Genomic DNA, 9,445 nt, shown 5'->3' with positions numbered 1-9,445 from the left:
CCACGTCGAACTGTTGATTCTCAGTGGAACCCCCCCCTCCCCCCTCTGGTGGTCCCCCCCCCCCCCTGGTGGTGGACCCCCCCCCCCCCTCCCCCCTCTGGTGGTCCAACCCCCCCCTTCCCCCTCTGGTGGTCCAACCCCCCCCCTTCCCCCTCTGGTGGACCCCCCCTTCCCCCTCTGGTGGTCCCCCCCCCCCTTCCCCCTCTGGTGGTCCCCCCCCCCTGGTGGTGGACCCCCCCCTCCCCCCTCTGGTGGTCCAACCCCCCCCTTCCCCCTCTGGTGGTCCCCCCCCCCCTGGTGGTGGACCCCCCCCTCCCCCCTCTGGTGGTCCAACCCCCCCCTTCCCCCTCTGGTGGTCCCCCCCCCCTGGTGGTGGACCCCCCCCTCCCCCCTCTGGTGGTCCCCCCCCCCCCCTGGTGGTGGACCCCCCCCTCCCCCCTCTGGTGGTCCAACCCCCCCTCCCCCCTCTGGTGGTCCCCCCCCCCCTGGTGGTGGACCCCCCCCTCCCCCCTCTGGTGGTCCAACCCCCCCCTTCCCCCTCTGGTGGTCCCCCCCCCCCTGGTGGTGGACCCCCCCCTCCCCCCTCTGGTGGTCCAACCCCCCCCTTCCCCCTCTGGTGGTCCCCCCCCCCCTGGTGGTGGACCCCCCCCTCCCCCCTCTGGTGGTCCAACCCCCCCTCCCCCCTCTGGTGGTCCCCCCCCCCCTGGTGGTGGACCCCCCCCCTCCCCCCTCTGGTAGTCCAACCCCCCCCTTCCCCCTCTGGTGGTCCCCCCCCCCCTGGTGGTGGACCCCCCCCTCCCCCCTCTGGTGGTCCAACCCCCCCTTCCCCCTCTGGTGGTCCCCCCCCCCTTCCCCCTCTGGTGGTCCCCCCCCCCCCCCCTGGTGGTGGACCCCCCCTCCCCCCTCTGGTGGTCCAACCCCCCCCCCTTCCCCCTCTGGTGGTCCCCCCCCCCCGGTCCCCTGGGTACTGATGCTGAGAACCAGCCTGATGTCTTCAAGGAAGCCTCTTTGGCCTCTTTTCCACCAACTGAACTTTGGTTCCAGAACCGGTTGGTTCTGTTGAACCTTTGGTGCTTTGATTTACAGAACCGGCGGCGGACATTTTGGTTTTTTTGTTCCAGTTTCTCAACCGATTCATTTTCAGTGGAAACGCTCTGAAGCGGTTCAACGTAGGAAGGAACAAAGAACCGAACCGGTTTCAACCCGCCCGGTGGAAAAGGGGCCTTCCTTTGTGTGTGTGTGTGTGTGTGTGTGTGTGTGTGTGTGTGTGTGTGTGTGTGTGTGTGTGTGTGTGTGTGTGTGTGTGTGTGTGTGTGTGTGTGTGTGTGTGTGTGTGTGTGTGTGTGTGTGTGTGTGTGTGTGTGTGTTTACACCTGTTGTTGAAGCATCAAGTAGCTCTGTGTGTTCATATCTAGGCTCCACATGGAGGAATTAACGCCCCGCGATTTGTTGAGCAAGATGTCAGAAACACTAATAACACTATGTCACTGTAAATTAGGAGTAGGAGACAGCAGGCATTTTGTTTTCAAAGGGATTTTTTTTTTTTTTTTAAAGCCTGGTTGAGCCCAGCAGGAAACGTGGCGTAGTAGGAGTGGGAGTGAACCTTGTATTTCGCTAAAACCCAGAGCCATTGAAGTTCCACAGAGTTACGACAACTCCGCTCACTTCATGGGGCTTCAGTCCAATGGAGGCTCTCCTACATAGACTTATATTGGCTTCAGTCCAATGGAGGCTCTCCTACATAGACTTCTATTGGCTTCAGTCCAATGGAGGCTCTCCTACATAGACTTCTATTGGCTTCAGTCCAATGGAGGCTCTCCTACATAGACTTCTACTTGCGAAGAGGACTGGACGTTGGCAGAATGCACTGGACTCAGGGCAACAGTCCAGCTTTAATGACCTTAAATCCCTTTATTTTAAATCGGTTTTTTTTAGTAATAGTAGAACATAAACATTGCAGAGACTTTAGTCGTCACTGTACAATACTTTAAAACAGTCGTCATGTTGCACACATGCCTAGAATTGATGATATTTGCGCCGCCCTCGTTGAAAACAAGGTTGGTGAACCAATATGAAGTTGGCGGTTTCCAGCGCTAGTTTGTTTCCACCCCTCAAGCATAGATCTTCTCCAGGACGGGTAGAAAAGCATAGGGCTCATTCAGGCTACTTGTAAAGTGACATAATAGTGACATATCACATGGAGAAGCGATATCAAAGGATGATTGTCAAGGCCGGTGAGGACTACGTACCACTCGGTTGGATTTAAGGATTAAACCAACGACTCCAGAGAAAGTTTGCTAAAAAAAAAAAAAAAGCGGGTTATTGTATATTTGCCGCCAACACTGTCTGCGAATCAACGGACATCACGAACACGACTGACGACCGACCGACCGACTACCATACCATACCATACCGACCGACTACCATACCATACCGACCGACCGACTGGATGATGTGATTCTTGCATTCATCATAACTCTCTCAGCATAGAAGTAATTAAAGAACTGCAATAATTGTACTGATTTCTATACTCGTACGATGGCTGTTTCTGTGCAGTCTTACTGGACTGTCCCTCTGCTGTGTCTGTACTCGTATGCCATCGTTCAAAACACCCAGCTTCCTGTCTAGAGAGGAAGTTCAAAACACCCAGCTTCCTTTCTAGAGAGGAAGTTCAAAACACCCAGCTTCCTTTCTAGAGAGGAAGTTCAAAACACCCAGCTTCCTTTCTAGAGAGGAAGTTCAAAACAAACAGCTTCCTGTCTAGAGAGGAAGTTAAAAACACCCAGCTTCCTGTCTAGAGAGGAAGTTCAAAACATCCAGCTTCCTGTATTTATAGACGCTAACAGGAAGAGGAGCTACCTCCATGTTAAACTGGCTGTTCTTTCCAAAATGTTAAACTATTAAATATTTGGAAATGCTCCTAGGTAGCGATGTCCAATATTATCCACCTCTCGATATTATCGGCCGACATTTGCATAAGATGTTAATGTCGGAAAATACTGGTTTTAATTGATAGGTTTTAATTAATTAAAAGTTCTCCCCAATTGCATAATGTGTTAATTCCACATATATCGGTATCGGGTGATATCGGAAATTAGTTGGATCAATAAGTTGAAGAGTATACTTTACACTTCCTAAAACCATTTACCATATTTGTATTCGATATATTTCTAACATTGAAGTGCCCACTCCTGTGATATCCACCGAGACTAGCATTGTAAATGCATAGCGCTGTGATCAGTTCAGGCATTCTCCTGTCCTCCCGTCCATTCTCATCATCTGATGTTGTGCAAATCACTAAGGTAGACAAAAAAAAGAATATTGCTAAAAACAAATAGATATTAAAAAAATGTCATTGTAAAGAATTCCATTGTTGAAATACTATGGTTATTATTATAATTATGGGTATTAATATGAAGTGCTTCATGTTCCAGATTGTTATATCGTATGTTCTGATTTGTAATAGTAGCTTCGGTTTATATGAATACTCACCAGGAAACGTAGCTTTTCAGAGATAGAGTGAATTAGATTTCCTTTTTTATTTTATTTTCTCTCTCTTTGAAGTGAAAGACAGATTTGTAATGTATGTTTTAACAGGTGTGTGGACGATGCCATAAGCACTGAACATGTTGTCTCCACATCTAAGAGAATGTTTCAGACGTGTCGAGTGTTTGACACGTTGTGTAAAAAAATAATGAGAAAGTGAAAAGCCTTTGATTGTTGATGTGACTGAATGTGACTCGACTACCAATAGTCTCCGTCTCAGTTTCCCTCTCAGATCCATGTAGTGAAATGAGTGTATCATTTAAGAGCAGATTCACACGGAGTCCGATTGATTCCAACTGTTCCCGAATACGTTCGCCTGCCTGGTCCCCTGCTGGCCATGATTCACATTGGCCTTTCAGTACGGATGGCTTTCACATCGCATCGATCCGTACCCGAGTACACTACATTACAACTGTATTCAATGCTTTCACATTGCATCGATCTGTATCCCAGTACACTTCATTCAACTGTATTCAATGCTTTCACATTGCATCGATCCGTATCCCAGTACACTTCATTCAACTGTATTCAATGCTTTCACATTGCATCGATCCGTATCCCAGTACACTTCATTCAACTGTATTCAATGCTTTCACATTGCATCGATCCGTATCCCAGTACACTTCATTCAACTGTATTCAATGCTTTCACATTGCATCGATCCGTATCCCAGTACACTTCATTCAACTGTATTCAGTGCTTTCACATTGCATCGATCCGTATCCCAGTACACTTCATTACAACTGTATTCAATGCTTTCACATTGCATATCGATCTGTATCCCAGTACACTTCATTACAACTGTATTCAGTGCTTTCACATTGCATCGATCTGTATCCCAGATTCCCAGTACACTTCATTCAACTGTATTCAATGCTTTCACATTGCATCGATCTGTATCCCAGTACACTTCATTACAACTGTATTCAGTGCTTTCACATTGCATCGATCCGTATCCCAGTACACTTCATTACAACTGTATTCAATGGTGGTCCCGAATGCACATCTGGGACCATAGTGTGAATCCCCTATGAATCAATCAGACTCAGTGTGAATCTCTCTCTCTCTCTCTCTCTCACTGATCGAGCTCCGGTCTGCCGTCTCACACAACAGAAACCGTTGCCCAGTAACAACGTCAAGATTTGCATACTGTGATGATGACAGGCATTTCCATGTATGGGCGTATCATGTGCCAATGTAACGCTAACTTTTAGCCAGTCTGTTATGTGCTGGGCGTGTCTGTGCGTTATGGGCGTGTCTGTTATGTTCTGGGCGTGTGTGCATTCTGGGCGTGTCTGTTATGTTCTGGGCGTGTCTGTTATGTTCTGGGCGTGTCTGTCTGTGCGCCCGCAGCGGACACACGTCGCCTACATGGTCTCTGTCGGGTGGAAACCTCTACGTCCACCACGTTACTTTAATTTACACATATCTGTGTCGGTCAGTATCGCTATTGGCAAATAAACTGACATTAACCCAATAGCCGATAAATGTATCTGTTGTTGATAAGCATACACTTAGCGTTGGCTAAGTTGGTGTGTTGGTTATCTTTGGCCTACCAAGCTGTAGATTATATGTTGGTGTGTTGGTTATCTTTGGCCTACCAAGCTGTAGATTCTATGTTGGTGTGTTGATTATCTTTGGCCTACCAAGCTGTAGATTCTATGTTGGTGTGTTGGTTATCTTTGGCCTACCAAGCTGTAGATTCTATGTTGGTGTGTTGGTTATCTTTGGCCTACCAAGCTGTAGATTCTATGTTGGTGTGTTGGTTACCTTTGGCCTACCAAGCTGTAGATTCTGAACAAATTATTTCTTGTATTGAAGATGTATTTATGTCCCTGCTGGCATAAATTCAATACATTCAAATTGAAAAGCAGCAAAAGTAGCAGATCTACAAGCTCAAAACACGTTGCCCCGCGTTTCAAGCTTGTAGATCTGCTTTGTGTGGTGGGATAAAGTAGGACTTAGATCTACCAAACATCCGCACAGAGTTAGAATGTGGAGATCAGAGGTTTCTGCCGGACGGTAACGATGTTTAATAATTATGGATATTGAATGTTTTTATTTGACTGTCATTGAATGTATGAATAAACTATAGTAGACAGGAAGCCAGGTCTGAACATCCTGTGATGACAATGACCAAAGTTTTGCCCCCTGTCGCCACAAATGTGTTTCTTACAATATGAGGCTTGAATTTACAATATATAACAATTAAAATATTCTCAAGCATCTTATTATTATTATTATTATTATTTTCTTCTCCACAGATGTGATGTGAGCATATCGTGTTGCTGTTGCGGTTCAATCAGGACAACTCAAGAATGGATGGAATATATATGTATTGAATATAAGATGAGCAATATATTTATTATGGTTTGGCGATGTATTGGATCTGCTTTTTAGGTACTCAGATCAAGCGCATCAGTCCCGACCATAGGGACTCCGAATCCCCCGTAGGCTACCTAAACAGTAGATCCAAAACGACAGGTGGTAGCTGGGGTGGAGGTGAGTGTGTGTGTGTGTGTGTGTGTGTGTGGTGTGTGTGTGTGTGTGTGTGTGTGTGTGTGTGTGTGTGTGTGTGTGTGTGTGTGTGCGCTCGCGACAGACAGACAGACAGACAGACAGAAGAAAAGAGATGCAAATCAGAAAACAATCTTTATTAATAATCTTTGACATCAGAGATGCTGCTGGGTGGATGGGTACGTATTCAGCTACACTCTGCACATCCAACTCATTCCACCTCCCAGCTGACACCATGATGTGCATCTAGAATAATGATTATGGATTCACATTTAGAAACACATTTTGAATTGAATGCCGGCATACGGAAGAAATCAAACATTCTTGAATAAATGGTAAAATGGACTGTAATTCTATAGCACTTTTCTCCAAAGCACAGTGGTGGCAAGTGAACTTACAGTAAGTAATGTACTTAAGTACAAGTTAGAGGCCCTATAGAGTATAGGCTACAGTACATTTCGGTCATTTGAAAATATGTATCAAAAGTAGAAGATCTGCAAGCTGGAAATATATCCTGGGTGGAACATTAGCCAAAAATAACCAATACAAGCTTCATTTGTAGATTGGCTATTTCTTGACAAAGACAAGACCAACTCAGGTCCAGTTTACTGACTAGGTGATTGAAGTGGTTTTAAGGCTGTGGGTGGTTTTAATTAAGGCTGTTATTCACAGCTCTAGGTGAGAGTCAGGGCTGTGAATCAAAAAAGATATACTTTCTGGCCTCGACAGCCCATACATCCACACAGAAAAGTCACCAACATTGCAGGAAAGCTTGAATTATCATCTTTCTATCTGCAACGTGTTTGTTTCATAAAAATCCACCGTAGACATGTTATGACGTGCAGGTGATTGTTGTTCTAAGTATCGGAATTTGGAAGCGCTCGTTTTCAATAAGGCTGATGCATTATGTGACATTTAGAAACAGGTGGTACGCTGAAAAGTGATGCATGTGTGTACCATAGAGTATATAAAAGGATAGAGACTGAACTGGCGCGAAGCTCCGCCCCTCCAGCTATTCATGTCAGTGGAAGTTGCTCAGTGGCGTTTTGAAGCACCCGGAAGACTGCCGGAAGTACCGTCTCAGAACGTCTACTTCCGCATTTGACCACCACATTTTGGTGGTCAAATGCGGAAGTGCAACCGAGCGCTCAATGTTAAAGCCCAGCTGCACAGGGTTTCCCGGTCATGAATCCACGGGTCCGCCTGTAGTCCCTCCTCCTACCACTAGGCCCCAGAGCTTCAACGTTGAATAGCCTCACTGGCCCCTTGGTGCGTACTCTCTTGTAGAACTAGATTAGGGGGCGTGTCTAGTCTAGATGAGGGGGCATGTCCAGTCTAGATGAGGGGGCGTGTCCAGTCTAGATGAGGGGGCGTGTTCCCCTCATTGTGCGTACTCTCTCGTAGAACTAGATGAGGGGGCGTGTCCAGTCTAGATGAGGGGGCGTGTCTAGTCTAGATGAGGGGGCGTGTCCAGTCTAGATGAGGGGGCGTGTCCAGTCTAGATGAGGGGGCGTGTTCCCCTCATTGTGTGTACTCTCTCGTAGAACTAGATGAGGGGGCGTGTCCAGTCTAAATGAGGGGGCGTGTCCAGTTTAGATGAGGGGCGTGTCAAGTCTAGATGAGGGGGCGTGTTCCCCTCATTGTGCGTACTCTCGTAGAACTATATGAGGGGGCGTGTCCAGTTTAGATGAGGGGGCGTGTCTAGTCTAGATGAGGGGGCGTGTCCAGTTTAGATGAGGGGGTGTGTCTAGTCTAGATGAGGGGGCGTGTTCCCCTCATTGTGCGTACTCTCTCGTAGAACTAGATGAGGGGGCGTGTCCAGTTTAGATTAGGGGGCGTGTCCAGTTTAGGTGAGGGGGCGTGTCCAGTCTAGATGAGGGGGCGTGTCCAGTCTAGATGAGGGGGGCGTGTCTAGTCTAGATGAGGGGGCGTGTCCAGTCTAGATGAGGGGGTGTGTCTAGTCTAGATGAGGGGGCGTGTCTAGCCTAGATGAGGGGGCGTGTCCAGTCTAGATGAGGGGGCGCGTCCAGTCTAGATGAGGGGCGTGTCCAGTCTATATTAGGGGGCGTGTCCAGTTTAGATGAGGGGGCGTGTCCAGTCTAGATGAGGGGGCGTGTCTAGTCTAGATGAGGGGGCATGCCTAGTCTAGATGAGGGGGCGTGTCTAGCCTAGATGAGGGGGCGTGTCTAGCCTAGATGAGGGGGCGTGTCTATGAGGGGGCGTGTCCAGTCTAGATGAGGGGGCGTGTCTAGTCTAGATGAGGGGGCGTGTCTAGTCTAGATGAGGGGGCGTGTCTAGTCTAATTAGGGGGCGTGTCCAGTTTAGATGAGGGGGCGTGCCCAGTTTAGATGAGGGGGCGTGTCCAGACTAGATGAGGGGGCATGTCTAGTTTAGATGAGGGGGCGTGTTCTCCTCATTGTGCGTACTCTCTTGTAGAACTAGATGAGGGGGCGTGTCCAGTCTAGATGAGGGGGCGTGTCTAGTCTATATGAGGGGGCGTGTCCAGTTTAGATGAGGGGGCGTGTCCAGTCTAGATGAGGGGGCGTGTCTAGTCTAGATGAGGGGGCGTGTCCAGTCTAGATGAGGGGGCGTGTTCCCCTCATTGTGCGTACTCTCGTATAACTAGATGAGGGGGCGTGTCCAGTCTAGATGAGGGGGCGTGTCTAGCCTAGATGAGGGGGCGTGTCCAGGCTAGATTAGGGGGCGTGTCCAGTCTAGATGAGGGGGCGTGTCCAGGCTAGATTAGGGGGCGTGTCCAGTCTAGATGAGGGGGCATGTCCAGTCTAGATGAGGGGGCATGTCCAGTCTAGATGAGGGGGCATGTCCAGTCTAGATGAGGGGGCGTGTCCAGTCTAGATGAGGGGGCATGTCCAGTCTAGATGAGGGGGCGTGTTCCCTCATTGTGCGTACTCTCTCGTATAACTAGATGCGGGGGCGTGTCCAGTCTATATGAGGGGGCGTGTCCAGTCTAGCTGAGGGGTTGTGTCCAGTCTAGACGAGGGGGCGTGTCCGCCTCATCGTGCGTACTCTCTCGTAGAACTTAGGCGAAGATGTTGGCGATGAAGTGGAGGAAGCGCTTGGCGTACTGCTCCGGATGGACCGTAGAGATCTCGGCTCCGGCCTACAATGCATGATGGGAGGAGAACACAGTCTAGATGAGGGGGCGTGTCCAGTCTAGACGAGGGGCGTGTCCCCCTCATCGTGCGTACTCTCTCGTAGAACTTAGGCGAAGATGTTGGCGATGAAGTGGAGGAAGCGCTTGGCGTACTGCTCCGGATGGACCGTAGAGATCTCGGCTCCGGCCTACAATGCATGATGGGAGGAGAACACAGTCTAGATGAGGGGGCGTGTCCAGTCTAGACGAGGGGCGTGTCCCCCTCAT

This window comes from Electrona antarctica (genome assembly GCF_951216825.1).
Source record: "Electrona antarctica genome assembly, chromosome: 8".
Taxonomy (NCBI): domain Eukaryota; kingdom Metazoa; phylum Chordata; class Actinopteri; order Myctophiformes; family Myctophidae; genus Electrona; species Electrona antarctica.
Note: the sequence above shows the minus strand (reverse complement) of the source record.